Source organism: Vigna unguiculata, chromosome 11, assembly GCF_037176805.1.
Source record: "Vigna unguiculata cultivar grain cowpea cultivar isolate G323 ecotype 2 chromosome 11, ASM3717680v1, whole genome shotgun sequence".
Classification (NCBI taxonomy): Eukaryota; Viridiplantae; Streptophyta; class Magnoliopsida; order Fabales; family Fabaceae; genus Vigna; species Vigna unguiculata.
The window spans coordinates 32,099,078-32,117,406 of record NC_140802.1 but is presented as its reverse complement, the minus strand read 5'-3'; the positions used below and the strand labels follow the sequence as shown (position 1 = coordinate 32,117,406).

The 18,329-nt window shown below is 32.7% G+C and overlaps 1 long non-coding RNA gene across 3 annotated transcripts; it reads right to left on the bottom strand.

The window, feature by feature from the left end:
• Positions 1 to 6,507: 6,507 nt before the first annotated feature.
• LOC114169068 (uncharacterized) lies at positions 6,508 to 17,185 on the bottom strand. Of its 3 annotated transcripts, XR_014986638.1 has the most exons (4): positions 15,553 to 17,185; positions 15,004 to 15,072; positions 13,047 to 13,177; positions 6,508 to 12,379 (listed from the first exon to the last, which is right to left on the bottom strand). It is a non-coding gene; the product is annotated as an uncharacterized LOC114169068 (long non-coding RNA). The 3 variants fall into 3 exon arrangements; XR_014986637.1 differs by having other exon boundaries at positions 6,508 to 13,256; XR_003600819.2 differs by having other exon boundaries at positions 6,508 to 13,177.
• Between the last annotated feature and the right edge of the window lie 1,144 nt (positions 17,186 to 18,329).

Genomic DNA, 18,329 nt, shown 5'->3' with positions numbered 1-18,329 from the left:
TTACATGAGGCGATTGTCTAAGGTTAATGCGCTCATCTTCCTCCTCTTCAAAATCATACTCATGCCTTGAAGGGGCACGAGAAGGCCTAGGAGAGGCATGGGTATTATGGTTGGGAGGGGTAAGTTGATTGGCAATTAATTGAAGATTGGCTTGCATGGAAGCCATTTGAATTTTAAGGTCCCTAACCTCTTGAGAGAGATTATTTAGGACTCTAGGATCAACCTCAACCTCCTCATCACCACTTATGTGGAGGTTGTTTTCATCATGTTGTTGATGTTGGGTACTAGCATGAGTAGCCCTTCTAGTGCTCATGGTGATTGAAAGAACTTAAAACTTTAACAAAATGGTGAAAGAAGGAACCAAGCACAAGTAGACCTCCAGGTTAGGCGAGGTGAGTCTAAAGACTTCTTAAGTACCAAGGCAAATCCTTGTCAAGATGTACTTGCAAAAGGTTTCAAAGATCACACAAATGTTTAAGGCTAAGTAAATAGAATCACTTGAGACACTAAGCACAAACAAACACAAACAAGACTCAAAGAAAAGAAAAGACTAACACTAAAAACGGACCCCTAAATGGCAAAAATTTTAGAGACTCTGGTCTCACAAATTTAAACCACTAAGTCTAACTATGCGACCTAAAAGCAAGGTGAGAAAGCACTTAGAACTTTCAACACACTCACTTACTAAAACGTTGCACTATAATATGAAAAAGGTTCTACTTAGGAGATGGGATTGAACACCTTTGGTTCCCCAAGACACCTAAATAGGCCATGGATACAAATGAGAATTTGAAAGCATTTTTGGTTCACTAATTTGGTACTCAAAATGAAGCAACCTCAAGCCACTTAATATCTCAAATTTTGATGCTCAAAAGATGCAATTTCACAATCAAGAAGGCTTCAAAATGGTACCAAATAAGATGTGCCAAAAGGAAGTACAAAGTACAAAGAAATAAAGCCAAAAATAAGAAATAATGCAACTCCAAATGTGCTGCCAATTTGCACAAAATCAAGAGCCAAGAGCTTGGCTTGTAGCCTCCTTTTGATTTGAACAAAGACCACCACCAAGTAAGGCACTTGTAAGCACCTTAAGCCACACAAATGAAGTGCAAAACAACAACTATAGCCTTGGTTTTAAGGCCAAAACAGCCACCAAATCTGCACCAAAAAACAAAATAGCAAGAAAACTATACCAAGCAATGGAGTTAGCACACACACACTCTCAAATAAATAGGTCCAAAACTCTCAATAGGTGAGGAAAAGGATAAGCACACAAGCTAAAATTATACTTCAATATCCACCACCTAAGATGCTACCATATCATACAAACCATTCTAAACTCCATAGCATCATTAATCAACCAAAACCGAGAGACAAGTAGATGAACCCAAACAAAGGAGAAAGCAAGAAAAGCTAATTAGAAATGCTAAACCAAAAGAGAATTGAAATGAAACATGACTAGAAGGAGGTTCAAGAAGTGACAAGCAAAAAATTAAAGGCTGAAAAATAAAAACAAGCACCACAAAAGGAACCTAGAAAGGAACTAGAATAAATGAAAACAACAAAAACAACAAAACAAAAGTGCTCAATCATATAGCTGAAGTACTCATTGCAAAGCAGTAGCAAATGAAGTGATGAATTGACTTCCAAAGCAAATCAATAATGAAGCAATATAGAGTACAAACTCAAGCCAAAATTCATGTGAAAACAAGCACTAAAAACACACAAACACGCACAAAACAGCAATGGAACATTGAATTTTTGGAAATTGCAGTGCCAGAAAACAGAAATATGAGCCTCAACTTGCGTGATTTTTCATTTTTTTTGTACTCAACATTTTTGAATGATTCTTTTTTTTTGTATTTTTCGTCTAGATGTTAACTAAATGAGGCAAAAATCAGATTGAATTTTGGTGCACTGAGTTACTCACAAAAAATAAAAAATAGAGACTGTTCATGCAGTGATTTGGTAGAAAACAGAAGAAAACTGGAGCAGATTTGCTCTCTGAAATTAGAGGAGATGTTCTATGGAAAGCATAGCTAAAGAACTTGATTATGGACTGAAATCAAGCATGAATCATAGAAGAACATCTTAGATACACAAAAGTACAATCCAATCGGTGAAATGGATGAAAAACAGTGAGGATTCAGGCCTTAAACATCCACACACTTCCTTGAAGGATCATAGTGTTTTGGTTGTGAGATGTGGCTCAGAAACTCAACCAAATCAGTAAGCAATGAAATTGAACGGTGGAAAAAAGGAATTAAGGCACAAACAAAGCATAGAACATGACTTAAACATAATTGGAATGATAAAATGCAAAGAAGGATTGAATTCACCGAATAAAAATGCAGAAAACTCAAGAACCAAAGAACAAGTGCTGGAAAACGAAAATGGAACCTAAAACAGATTAGCACCAATGAAGCAAGGAGTACTACAAGATGAATCAATGGAGATTCATGTAGCCTCAATGTCAAACGGTGGAGAGCAACAAGAACATGAAAAAAACAACAGCAAAATTGAAGAAAACAGTGGAGAAGAGAGACAAAATGGAAATTGAAACAAGAGACAAGTATGGACCAAGAACCTTACCCAAACCAAGAGGATGGAGGCACCAAAGGCTTGGATGGCTCTAGATACCAATTGATGGATGTCCTTGGTGTAGGAGAGGAAGGAAATCCATGGAGAATGATGAGGAGGAGATGAAGTGCAGCGGAATTTGGAGAAATAGATGAAAGTAGCTCTCAGAAATGGAGAATTTGGTGAAGATGAAGAGTAGATGTGGAGCTATGGTATGGAAGGTGGCTAGAGGAGATGAAGGAGAAGGTTAGCCATGTATGCTCTCAAGTTAATAGAAGTGTGGAGTGATCTCAAACACTAGCATCTATTAGCAATTCAAGAGTAACCATTACAATATTTGAGTGGCTCTATTTATAGGCACATGGCCGACCAAATGAAGAGAAAATGCAACAAAGATGAAATGCAAATGTAGCTTGGAGAATAAGCTTGATTGTAGACCATGTGATGTAGTAGATGAGTCTTGATGATGCCAAGTGGCATATCACACTCTCCTTGCCCAAGTCACACGCACCATGCTTCCATCACATTCTCCTTGCTTAGTTCATGCTTTGCTTGCATCCAAATGGAGAGTCACTCAAGTAATTCTTGGCCAAAGGTAGCAAATTGGGCTCGGCCCAATTGATCCCAAAAAGTGTTATAGCTTTTATTGAAAGCAAAGCCTAAACAATGGCCCAATTTAAATCTAGACTACTTCCTTCATGCATCATCTCATATTTTAGAGATTTCTTTAGCCCATGTGGAGAATGTAAAAAGCCCATGATTGACTTGATCATCTTGTGAGAGGCCCATGTGAATCTTTCTCATCATGCTTCTAGTGATTGGGCCTTGATGTGGGCTTTGGCTTGTTGATGCATTTGAGGTTGGGCTTGTTGGGGTCACATCAATGGGTATGGAGAATCCCCGATTTTTTCAATTGGGTATGGGGATAGGGATAGGGATGTACATATCCCCGCCATAATACCCGTCCCCACCATATCTCTATTATCGTTTAAATTATTAAAATATTCACAATTAATTAAATAACCATATATATATACTTTCTATTTTTTATTTCTTCTAATTATTTGGGTTGTCACGAAACTCATTCGCATCTCCAATATATTTTTTATCTTATCATAACCTTTATGTAATTATGTTAAAATGATGTATGTCAATTAAAAAAATTTGATGTCTAACATTTGAATATTTCTATTATTTTTTAATATTTTTATTTATTGTATATTTTCCTTTCACATTAGAATGTTTAATACTCTCAATTTAAGTGTTTAATAGCATAAACCTTTCATTTACTAGGTAATATAAAAAAAAAGCTTTACTTATTATTATTAATTTTTATTTCATTTGAAGAACTTTTTGGTTTTGTAAAACAATTTTTGTAATTTCTCAACCATTCAATTGAGTATATATGTTGATATTTGAAAAGTTTTCTTAGATCTCTAAGATATTTTTCATCTTATCATACATTTAATTATACATTTGTTTTCCTTTTGTGCAATTCCTTTCAATAGTCTCCAAATTGTTTATAAGACACATATTTGTTAATTTTTTAATATTTTTATTTCTAGTTTATTTTCATCGTGTAGAATACTATTTCGATAAATTTTATCTAATTATTTTTTATTTTCTAATTCATTACAATAATACTTTAATTTTTTTTCACTATAATTGTGTAAATATTTTTTATTTACTTCAATATAAAAATTTAATGTAATTGCCATGAACATTTTCTTATCACCATATATTGGAGTTCAAAAGATACAATATCTATGTTAAAATTTTATTATTATATTTATTATTTATTCTTTGTGTCATTTTGATCAAGTGATGTATTATAACTTTTATTATTGTATAAAAAAAAGATTCTTTATAATTTAAAAAATTGAAGTAAACAAACATTTAAAATATATTTTAATTTGAATATTTTTTTCCTTTTATATCTTTTTTTTTTAAATTTGATCAACTAGGTTTCACTAATGTATGCAAATTTAATAAATGTTTTGGTTCTCATGAAATTTTATATGGTATTCTAATTTAAAATGTAAATAATTATAATTTATTTCAAAGTATTTGATATCGAAGAAACAACCATCCTCATAATATTGAATATTTGATAATTTTATGTTTACTTTACCGTAATTTTTTATAATTTTGTAAAAATTAATTAAAATTAATAAAAAGTAGTAAGAAAATGGGTATGAGTATTGATACGAGATTATACCCGTTATCCGGTGGGGATAAGGATGGGACAAAAGTTTGATACCCGTTAGGTTTAGGTATGCGGATGGGGATGAATTTTTTTTACGGGGATGGGTATGGGATAGCGAAACCCGTCCCCGCCCCGCCTCGTTGCCATCCCTAATTGGGTACATATGAATTTTTGCGCAAAAACAAATTAAGAATATAAAATTGTTATATACAAAGTAGAATTGGTTGCTCAAGGTTTTTCACAAAAACCTGATATTGATTTGTGGAAAGACATATTCAATAGTGTTGGATGCAAAAATATTGCAATATTTGATTATTCCAATTGCACAACAAGGTCTGCATTTACATATAATGGATGATGTCATAACCTATTTGTTCGGTTCTCTTGAGAATGATATTTATATAAAAATCCCTAAAGGATTGAATTTGCCCAACAAGGTAAATTCTAAAGTTATTCAATAAAATTGAACAAAACTTTTTATTGATTAAAGTAATCAGGACGTGTGTGGTATAACCGTCTTATTGAGTACTTGTTAAAAGAAGGATATAGAAATGATCTTTTTTATCCTTGTATTTATATGAAAATATTATAAAATGAATTTGCCATAATTATTGTTTATGTAATGACATAAACATCGTTGGAACTCCTAATGAACTCATAAAGGCAATTGATTGCACAAAGAAAAAATTTGAGATGAAAGATCTTTGAAAGGAAAAGCCTTGTTTAAAATTAAAAATTGAGTATTTAAATCAAGGTGTTTTTATACATTAAGAGACTTATATAATTAAGGTGTTTAAAATGTTCTAAATGGACAAGTCACGTCCATTAATAATTGTAAGGTCGTTAGATGTTGATAAAATCTCTTCTTAGACCTCAAGAAAATGATGATCTTCTTGGTCTAGAAGTACCATATCTTAGTGTCGTAGAAACAATAATGTATCTCACTAATTATACTCGACCTGATATTGCATTTGCTGTAAATTTTTTAAGCAAGACATAGTTCTATAACTACAAGAAGAAAATGGATTGGAGTAAAACATATACCATGTTACCTTAAGGGTACTATGAATATGTTATTTTACATATCCTCACAATGTCATAATGGTTGATCACAAACATGATATTTGTTCACATGTGATAGCACAATGATTTCATGATGGTATATGAAACAAACCATAACAACAACATCATCTAATCATACAAAATTATGAGAAAAGTTGTGAATATGTTTGGTTAAGGTCTATAATTTAACATGTGCAAAAACTTGTGGCTATCCTTAACAAAGAAGGAATCAACAACCATATATGTAGACAATAATGTATTGTTCAATTGAAAAGATGATATAGATATTTAAAAGATTCATTCATGTAAAAATCTAGTAGGTCTATTTATAAAGTCTTTGCTAAGAAGAACTTTTGAACAAATGATTCACAAGTTCAGATGCCGACATCTTAATGATATAAGTTTACATGAGGGGCAAAAATAGAATATGTGATGAACAATATTGTATTAAAGAATACAAAATGTTGTACTCTTTTTCCTTCCCTAGGTTTTTATCCTAAAGGGTTTTTCCTGGTAAGGTTTTAACGATGCACATTCTATTATCAATGCACACCCAAGGGAGAGTGTTATGAATTAATGATAGTCCATTGATTTTGTAACGTCTTCGCCGGAAATTACTTATTAAAATAAATAAGAAATAAGATTTGTAAAACATGGCATTTATTCTCACAATTTCCCAAAAACGCGGGAAAAATTAAAAGTTCAATATCGCTTCCATAGTAATTAAAATCGTACTATTCAGTTATTACAAAACCAAACCATAAAAATTATAAAAGAAAATCATAATAAAACTGAGTAAACAATCCCGTCGTGATCCCCACTCCGTCTCTACGTATCTGCATGCTCACCTGCATTAACATTTGCTCCCATGTAACAAGTTACATGATCATCGCCACACACACACAGATAGGGTGAGTTCATTTAAATAAAATCAAACAAATATAATATTAAATACAACGTCGCAATATTAAAACCCCGAGTTAGTATTCTTCTCCATTTTTCCTTTATTCTCCACTTCCCGCACTTGCATTTAGATGTCTAACATTTCTATACCCTTTAGGTGAGAACAATGATCGATCTTCGCTGCACGAGTGTCTACTCGCCCCTCTGACTACAGGCCACCACCTGATAGTCCACACGTGGGAATAACCTTACCATAGCATCTCACCGTGACACCAAGTGGAGCTCCCCGAAACAAACATAAAGTTTGTAGATGTTCCAGACTACCAAAACTCTATCAGAATACTCTGAAGAGGGCAATCACCCGAACCTCGCCGTACGAGCCACAACTCGCACACTCCACTGGACTTCCTAAACCACCAGGCTACAACCTAGAGTGGTCACGTGCTATTCCAATACGGGTTACACTCGTAACTGGACCCCCAGCCAAAACCTCGCATCATGAACATCACCTAAAGCTGTGTAGAAACCTTTCCTCGCGCACCATCACTGAACCAAAACCGCCTAGCGCGCATCCCACGTCGCTAGGCGGACACTGGGTCCAAATCGCCTGGCGGGCATCACACACCGCCAAGCGCCACGTGCCTGCAGAATCATCACTGCACCATCACCGCTTGGCGGACTCCGCCCTGCCGCTAGGCGCCACTCGTCACCACCGTCTGGCGCACCCGTCTCGCGCTGCCAAGCGCCAGTCTCCTTCCAGCCCCTCTATTGTTCCATTCCGCCTGGCGGAACCCTCCCTACCGCCAGGCGCCACGCGTCAACAGTGGCCACTGTCACTGATTTGTGTTCCGTCCGCCTGCGGCTCGCTCTCGCCGCCAGGCACCATACCAGTAGCGCAATGCTACTGGTTTTTGGCACTTAAAACAGATCCCAATGGACCTTAAATCATACCACACACCAACTTATAGAACAATTATGACACACCAAGCATACTTCTATCACTAGAATATCATACACGCCTTTTTAATCATGTAAATTGTAATTACCAATGTCGCACAAACTTCTTAAAATAACACAAACAATATAGCATATCAACTACAACACCCAATAAACATAATTTTCATACATCCCTACATGTTCATAAAACTGAATTGAAATTCACACATTGCATTTGACATTTTGCTCATTTATTAGCATACCTTCTCTCTAACAATAATGCCCCATGCAATTCACACTTCTCGTTTTACCAAATTAGCATACTTTCTGGAATATATCTTAGCACATACAGCAAAACATTTATGACATCCATTTCATTATATCACTTTTCCCACCTTCGCTATCTCTAACCTTCCTTAATCCCTAACATGCCATATTCATATAAATTTTCCATTTTAGACATATATATTTATAATGTATTTCTAATTGAAGAACCAACACCACGAAATCCATGTCAATCAACCAAAATAGGGTGCATTGTTAGGCCGCCTGGCGGCAGTTTATGCGCCGCCAGGCGGTGCATACACATCTGGGTTCCGCCCAAATTTTCCAACACTGAATTTCACCCCAATTTTCCAATTACAGTACCCGCCTTCATCCTAACGTGTTTCTATATACACACACCATACAAGGTTCATACAATATTCATATTACAGTCAATTCTGGATAATCAACGCACCAATCATTGAAATTGCTCATGAATATTATCCCCAATTCCCGCATAAACCCTTACCCCCAATTTCATTCTCAAATTCAGGAAATTTCCATCAATTTAGTAACTACAAACCATAATTTATCATGCCAATTAAATTGGTGCAATAGAAATACAACCCAAAATATTACGGCATCACTAACAAACCAATCAAAACGCGACAATGGGAAGACGCAAGTTGTATCGCCTGGCTGGCCATCCTCAGCCGCCAGGCGGTTCATAAGTGAACCCAAAAAACAGACTAAAACACATAGGCCGCCTGGCGGCTCATGCCCTACCGCCAAGCGGTTTCTGGAAAAATCCAGAAACGCGAGCAAAACTTGATTTTAATAGGGATGCAGGCTTTACTAGTTTCATACATTACATGATTACACAAAATAACTATTTAAAACAACGAAGGAACTCCCCTAACCTGTATTCCTTGCTTAATTTGATAAGTTCTCTATTTCCTCCTTGATCGCCAATAGCCTTCTTGCTTTTCTTCCAACTCAGCCCCCCAACCTCACTCAACACTCACCAAAACTCACAATTTCGTGCTCTCTTCTGCAACCACAATTACAACCCAACTAAACCTTCTTTCCTACCTCAAAATACCCTTTTAAAATGGTCTTAAAGTGGGTTTAATGTGAGAAAACGAAAATGGCATTAATCCTAAGTTAATTACCATTCAATATCCTAATTAACTTCTATTTTTCAGCCACCCTTGGCTGCCATGTCCATTAGAGTTTTCCTTTAACCCTTCAAATTCCAATCCAAAGCCAAAATAGCCAAAAATGAAGTTCAATTTAAGTTCCCCAAGGTTTGAACCCACAACTATGCAAATGCCAAATCAATACCAAACCATCATGCCAATTCATGTTTCTTGCTAACTAATATAATTTAATTACTATATCATTTCCCAACATGATTATATATATAAAAATATTAAATCACATAATTGACATACATAGGACTCAAACCCAAGCCCTCTCACATAATCAAAGTACTCTCAAAGCCAACACTTTTCCACATCATGAAGGTTAACATTTAATGCCATAAAGGCTTCTCCTACCCGCATTTATTAAATAATTATTTATTTAATTATTTAAATTTAGTGGGTCTTACAGATTTGATACAATTACTCATATGATTGATAATCATATGATTCATTACTCTTTATGTAAATATTTGTATTAACTATTTGATTTGTATCCTTTATGGGTTACATGTTATATCTATAAATAGGACTCTTCCTATCAATAATAAGACACACAAAAAAGTTATCTCCCATTTTCTCGATCTCTATTCTTCCTTTCTTCTCTCCTCTATTATTAACTTTATTTCATAACAAAAAGAATATTTTTCTTGTTAGTTGTGAAGAAAGTTATTTTTCCTTTGATTTGTTAAAGATAAAATCTATTGAACTAAAAATCTACCAAATTAAAATCTATCACACTAAAATATACCAAAATAAATGAAATTTCTATTTTTATTTTGTCACTTTTGTAACTTCTTATCTAAAACATTATAGTTTTAATTCCACTAGCTAACTAACGAATACGACGACTAAACCAACCAAATTTGCAGGTTTAACAAATTGGATCTGGGTCTATATGAATTGTCTACAATTATATGACTTTTTTTAAGATAGGGTTTAGTATCTCTAAGGTTCATAGACTGATTGGCAATTTTGGATCCATATACCCACCACTTATATGTCATTCGCATTTGTTTTCATGTTAATAAAAAGGCAATGAAATTCATGTTCATCCAAAATGTAAGAGGCATTTTATTTATTTCAACAGAAGACTCCACTAGAATATGAAGCTAAGGAAATACAGATAACAAAGTTTTTTATTTAGAAAAATTCTAGAAGATTTTCAACCAAATCTTTTAGGTATTCTTAATCACAAAAAATATATATGACATTTATGATTATTTAAAAAAGATATTTGGATAATATATCAGAAAGTATATTTGAGCAACAGAAAAGATGGAACTAAAGTCTAGTCAAAGTTCTATATAAAAAGAACTAGGAGAAGAGAAGGGAGAGTCTTAGCAACTCGAATTTTTTGCAGCTGCCATCCACGACATCTCTCACTTTCTTTCCATTATCTTTTTCATTTTTTCTTTCATTCATGATCCATATCATTTTAAGATTGATTCCGCTGTAATTTATTAACAAAATTTTGAAGTTAGAATGCAATAATTAGTTTGTTCTTTTGATTATTGTTATGGTTTATATTTTTTCTATGTCTTTTATCTCCAAATGAAGTAAAATTAATGGTTTTTTATATTGTAGCTAGTTAGCACGGTGTTTAATCTATATGCATAACAATCATATGAGTTCAAGGACTTTTAATGTTAATTAAGAAGTTACCTTGATTTTTGGGGAAAACTTTAATTAGAATTAATCAATAAGTTAGTTTATTTGGTTAACTTTTACTTCACAAAAGAGGGAAAATAATATAAATGATTAGACATAATAATATTTAATTGAGAATTACTTTGGTTAAATTTGATATGAATAATTTAAATTTTTCAGTTTTAATTGAGAAGTTACTTTGGTTAAAAGTAAGGATGCTATCAAATTAATTGAGAAGTTACATTGATTGATTTGAAAATCTAAAACAATAATATTTAAATAATCGGTAATGAATCTATTTTTAAAATGCATAACAATAATTTTTAAAACAATAATCAACCTATTTCAATATGATTGTTTTAATGTCTTTTATTAATTTGTTGTTCCCTTCATTGTTATTAAATTCACTCTTTATATTTTTGGGTATCAAAACCTCATATTTTCCTTATAATAGTATTAGACATATTCATATTAGCATATCATAAGCATTTGCATATTCATTCTTTTAGGTTCATTTTTGTAGATATTTAGGCATATTATCTTTTGCATATTTTTGCTTATCATTAATTTTTACTAATTTTAATTGTTTTAGGCTAGATCTTTATTTTTATCTTTTATTATTTGTATTGTGTTTGTTTTGTAATCATTTTTGTAGGTTTTGTAAGAATTAAATTGTTAAAAACCGATTTTGTATTCGTTGGGATACGACTTAGTAATACTGAAGTTGTTATAGTTAAATACTATTAATTTGATAGCATCAACGACAACTTATCAAATTTAGCATTGTCGAGCAATACAATTACTATTTTTAATATTTCCATTCTTATTTATCGTCTGCTACTTGGAGATTTATTTTATTTCTTTATTTTTAGTTGTTTAACGTGTATACATTTAATTTAGTTTGTATTTTTGTAGTCTTTATTTATTTTAAATTGCTAGTAAGATTTATGTTTTTGTTTTGATTAAGAATTTCTTTTTAGGAGTTTTTTAGACTAGTTGGGGAATACTCTGGTTAGGAAAAACTTGGTATTTAAGTTATCCATTGTGACACACCTATCTTTTCTGAGAATGAACCTAACGACATCTTAACTTATTTCTTTTAAAAACCTTTCTCTAAAGAAAGAATAAGAATAAGAAAACAAACAAAATCAGAGAAAATTTTTAGTGAACTGCGTAATGCATGACTTGAGCCATCCCAGATGAATTCCATCAAATTGACCTAAAGGTTGAAAGGAACTTGCATAAATTGTGTAGGAGATTTCCATTTGGGTGTTCTACTGAGGGAGTATCTTCATCATCTAAAGCTACCATTGAAACTATACCAACTACAGTGATAAACATATCTTTTGATCCTTTATCTGAATCTGTAATTGAAATAAACATGGCAGAAAAGACCTTAAGACAATTAGTTGCACTACCTCAACCATGTGCATCCAATGCCCATATGAAGAAAGTGAGCTAAAATGAGTTAATCCACCTTTTTGCCCAAATTTCATGGATTAGCAAGAGAAGACTCGCACAAACATTTGAATGAATTTCATGTTGTTTGTTCAACCATGAGACATACAATTGTGACCTACAAATGTCGACAAATTCATACTCTCCAAGCTTTCCAAAAAACCTTAGGAAATACTAAACATATACGTTACACATTTACATGTACTGTAACATTATGTAAAATGTATGAATCTTAAACACTAATGTTTTTCGGAAGCAAACAAAAGCTAAAAGCATGTTCATGTGAAGTAATCAAACCTTTCAATTTTAAACATCTTCAAGAAGTTTAAACTCATAAGTGATTCCCTTATATCCAAAAATATCATGCACAACTTCATCTATCTCAGAAACAATTAAAAGACAATCAAACTACTAGTGTAGAGTTAATTATTTAATGTATAATAATTTTTAAAACAAAAAATATATAAACTTACCACTGGATTTTCAGAAAATCCGTGTAACTAACTTTGAGTACAAATCAACATTTGCACATGATCAAGAAGAATGGAGCATCTATATTTGAAAAGTACACACCCACAATTGCTAAAATTTAACTCTGATGCCATATTAGTAATGAGAATACTAAGCACATTCCAAACCAAAAACATTATAAAGAAAGTTTCCTTTAGGAAATGATAATAATTATAGAAGAAGTGATGTGAGGGAAATAATGGATTATTAGAATTGAGGCGATTAAGAAAGAAGGAAAAAGGAGTGACAGTTAAACAAGAGAACTAGGCACTAACCTCAGCCTTTGCATCAACAACCTCATGAAGTACATAGGATAGTAATGAATTAGATTTTTGCTGGATTGTCTTGATGGCATAATTTAATGCATCTTGAACTTGAAGGTCATGTGTTAGCATATATTGCCATCCTGGTTTGTGGCCATTTGATAAGAAAGACAAAACCATAGTAGATTATATTTAATAATAACCACTTCAGGTTCAAATTCACTACATAATATACACGAGAAAGGGTTACGTGCAATTAGAATGGATTTGTGGACATAAAAGAAACCATATGATTTATAACATTTGTTTTGCCATAAATTAGAATAAGAATACATTATAGAATAGACAAAGCATAAAAAATGCTTTTGGAGTAGCCAAAAGTGTTACATGCAACCAATAATAAGGATTACACGCTACAAAAGGACATCTAGTTTGGTAACTCAAACCAAAACAAATGCAAAAAATATAGGATTCAAATCAATTCAATTTTTTTTCTTTTATTTGATCCTACCTTAAATTTCTTGATTTCTTTCTTATTTTATTGTATACAACAAAAACAGAGTAGGGGTTGGTATTCAACTGCTCACTTCCTCATTGGGTCTCATTTATGTTCAGCCACGACATTAAAAAAGTAAATCTGCTACACCTATTCCTATATCATCACTATGCCTCACCTAACAACTATTGCATTCTCTTTAATCATTCCATACTTTCCAAAGAGTTAAACACTAAATATAAAATGCTTACAAAAATAATTGTTGATCTTTTGACCTTCACCTTAGATTAGATTAAAGTGTTTTAAGTCCTTAAGATCATAAGATCCTACCTATTATGCACATTTATAGTAATATATGTATATATATAAGATATCAAATAAGAAAAATAATCTTAAAAATCATTAGTTCGTTACTAAGATTTAATTAAATTTCAATCAAAAATACGTAAGTCAATTGAAACCTATAAGTAAGTTAAAATTATAGCTCCAATATAAATGAAAATTTTATTTATCTATAGTCATACATTACAAAACAACATAAGAAATGGACATGTTTTCTACACCTCCTATAGTTAACTATTAGCCATAACTAGTATAATGTTGTTTGACACAGTAAAAAAAAAAACCATAAACTAATTACAAGTAAAAAGGGAGATATTGTTTGGAAAAATGTAGAAAAAACAAACTAGTATGGGCCACACCTAGCAGCCCACAACAACTAATTTTAAACTTTGAAGGAGATAATTGGTAAACTGCAACTATGATACACAAACAAATTCCAACAACCACATTCCATCTGTCCATCGTCAACAAGAAAAAATCAACCACAAACCGATCATATAACACATATTGAGAGATGACATCAAACAAGGAATTGTGTTAAGATGGATATAGTTTTCTTTTCTCTGCAAATTGGTTTTGGCCCACAACCAAAATGGCATCTCACTACAACATTAAATGTGTATGTGGTTTTTTGTCCATGGAAAACCACAATATATCATTATCTAATTTAACGTAGAAGCAAATTTATATCGTTTCTGAGATCTGCATCATTTATGTGCATATATGGTAGTAGATGCCAAATCAAACACTTGATAAGATTGGCAATTCCACAACTCTTACAATCTTAGTTTTAGTTTCTCATTTTACACTAATAAATAGTAATGTTATACTAAATTACCCAACATTAAAAAAATGTTTTGGTGATTCTAAAGGTATAACTTACTAACACTCTACTAAAAAAAATTAGAAGGATCTTCACGACTCCCTTTACACTCTTGATTCTTTTCTTCAAAAAGACTGTTTTAGAGCTATTTCAACCGGCAATGTGCAATTATTATAAGTTAACTATGAAAATATGAATCACAATTATTGACATAAGTGTACCCACAACAAGCAATACACAAAATAGCCAAGTAAACAAGAGTTCACTCAAAAGAAAACAATACATTTGAAAAGTGAGTAAGTAATTACCAGTGCAAATTCAACAAATGTAATTCAAGTTAAATGATGGTAATCCCCAAAAAGCCTCAAACGATGAACCTAGATGAATAAATAAAAAAATATTACAAAATATTTTACAGCATACTTATTAACCAACAATAAAGGGTATTTAACCTAAACGAATACACCAAAATAATGGAAAATTTCTCATATGGCACTTAAAGTCAACCATTAAAAAAAAAATACTATAATCCTAGTTCCATTAAAAGTTACAAATCTTTATGTTGAACCACGATATTAAAAAAGAAAAACTGCTACACCTATTCCTCTATCATCACTATGCCTCACCCAACAACTACTGCATTCTCTTTCATCATTCCATACTGCTTTTGAGAAATGAAGAAATTCAAGTATATATATCAAGACCCCAATAATGAAATAAAGAATCGATGTTGCCTTTGAGAAATGAAGAAATTCAAGTATATATATCAAGACCCCAATAATGAAACAAAGAATCGATGTTGCCGATTGATAAATATAAATCAAATATTGCATAAAGTATTTGAAAGAAACACTAACCTTATCATCAATTCTCTTATTCTATCACTCGGGTCGTTGCTATCACCACCGCCTTGTACCACTGTATGTTGCTGCCGAGCTTAACCGTAGACGATGGCAGTTGGAAAATATGAGGTTTTATTTGAACTTGGGTGAAGTATATTTAGGGAGAAGAAGAATTTTTGAATGATAAAGAAGAAGAAGATTTGGCAGAAAGATAATATTTAGGTTTTGAACGAAGGAGAAGGGGCTAACCCGATACTAGCTCTGTCCCAACCTACTACTTGGGGATAAAGCAAGAAAAAGGTTACAAACACAATAAAAGCTAAACCAAATGGGAGTTTATATAAGACAATATGGAAGATTAGCCAACAATGACAAGCAACAAAATTAAAAGTATTCAACAAAGTATAGCACATCAAATAAAACCTATGAATGACACTAGAATGAGAATAATAAATTTAAAACAGCAAGTAGATTGAAATCACAACTATGAAACTTGTTTAATCCTTCACTTTAAACCCAAGGCAAGGTAATTAAGTCACCTTAATCATGGTTAATCGAAGTAGGACTAAAGCAGCTCCAAAATGCACTTAAGTTTGATTTATCGTTCATTGCTAGTAAAGAAAACACATAACACAACCTCTACTTCACATTTTTTTCATTTTTTTATTCTTCAAAATTTTTCATTGATTTTTTTTTAAATCTTCGTCTATCTCTTAGCTTTCAAAGGCAAAAATCAAAACTAAAATTGATGCATCCAATTGCTCACAGAAATTCAAACACAAAGAGTTTTCGTGTAGTGAAATGAGAATTTCAGAAAATAGAAGAACATTTGCTCTTGGGAAAATGCAATGTTCTTGACAAATTGGAAGGATATGAAATTGATAATGATATAATATCAAGCATGAACTATTCAAGAAAATATAAGAAACATCAAAGATGAACCACTCAGTGAAAATGGCCTAGCAATGGCTTCAAAACAGATTGCTTTCCAGCACGTGAATTATGTCAGCACTTTTGCTTATATGCCAAGATTCAAAGTGTAGAACTCAATTCAAACGGTAAAAACATATGGAAAGATGACATTTAAGGAAATACATGACTTAGACAACATGTATAGATGCTTAAACGAAAACTGAAACCAAACAAACAAGATTTCACTGATTAAAATGAAGAACAACTCAATTAGAAATAAAAAAAAACGTTGTAGATTCGAAAACCAATGGAAATCCTATGATATGCACCGATTGATTCAAGTAGAATATGGATTTGAATCACTAACCAAGTGAATAACTCAAAACAAAGGATGGAAAACAACAAGACAATAAAAACAAGTGATGAACATGACAAAAATTGAAGCAAGGATCGAACACTTATCTCAAACCGCAATGGAGATGACTTGAAATGGCTATAGATGCCATATAATGAAGCTCCATGGTGGAATTTGATGGTTGATTGAAGCTTCCTTGTAGCAAAATGGATGAAACACCGAAGGTTGGCGATGTAGTGGCTGTGAAAGTGGTTTGGTGAAGGTTCCTAAGAGGTTAGGCCAAATTAGGGAGGAGGGCTAGAGGAGACATCTTGGAGAATGCTCCAGCAATTTGGACTCTAAAAAATGCAAGTCATGGAGTGATCTCAACATGTATTTGCATTAACAATTCAAGAGTAACCTTACAAAGAGTGTGGAGTCTCTCATTTATAGTAGAGAGCATCTCCTAAAATGAAAACCAAATGCAAGACTAAATGAAATGCAAATGCAAGGTGGCCATGTGAAGCACATGTGTCTAGATCTAGATCTAGATATAAGATCCACAAAAAGTGGATCACATGCCATGTGGCATGTCACACTTTCCTCATTTAACACATGTGCTAAATGTGCAACTCATGGCTAAGGCTAGATGTAAACTTGGTCTAGACTTTTGCAATTGGGCTTGACAATTGCAAAAGCTAGATCAATTATGACCTAAAACTACTTCTAGTAATTTTACAATTTATTTTTAAAGCATGGCCTAAACAATGGACCCAAAAATAAAGTCTAATCTTATGTCTTGACATGTCTCTTGTTATTAAGCCTTTGAGTGGACTTGAGCATTGAGGTGCATGTGGGTCATGGAATAGGCCTTGACGTTGATCCAAGCTATAAGCCTTGTTGGGATCACATCAGTTTGGGGTACGGGGGCTTTGGAAAACCCCCTGATGTGCAGGCCACAAAAATGAAGCCTAGCTCTAAAGGGGGCGAAGGCTGACCAGCGATTGAAAATTAAAATGACAGCTCTAGATTTATATCATAGTTGATATTTTAACTTTTTATATTACTTAAGATTAAAACAAAAAATATATGATTAGAGGGCTTAAATGACCCCTCTTAGTTTCTTCTACTTATAATGAAAATCTCATACAAAGATACATAGAAGACTAAGAGACTACACTAAAACCTTAGGTATAGAACTAGATACGGCCGGAGATTTCCAACACTCTACACCTATATTTAGGATTAATGATTAATGATTAATGCATAGATGTAATAATTCTAACAATAGTATTACACTCTTGAAGTATTCTCGTTGCTCCAAAGATAGAAAATTTCATTTCTAACACATCAAAGAGAATATAATTTCTATATATGTCATAAAAAGCATTCATGGAACCAAATTTTTAATTAAATAACCATATTAAGCGAGGGATGTTATTATATTTCAACTTTGAAAAAAAAAAGAGACTAATTTAAGATGAATTTAGCTTATCTTCTATAGTTCACCTTGCGCATTTCATGTGTCATTTCAAATAAGATAAAG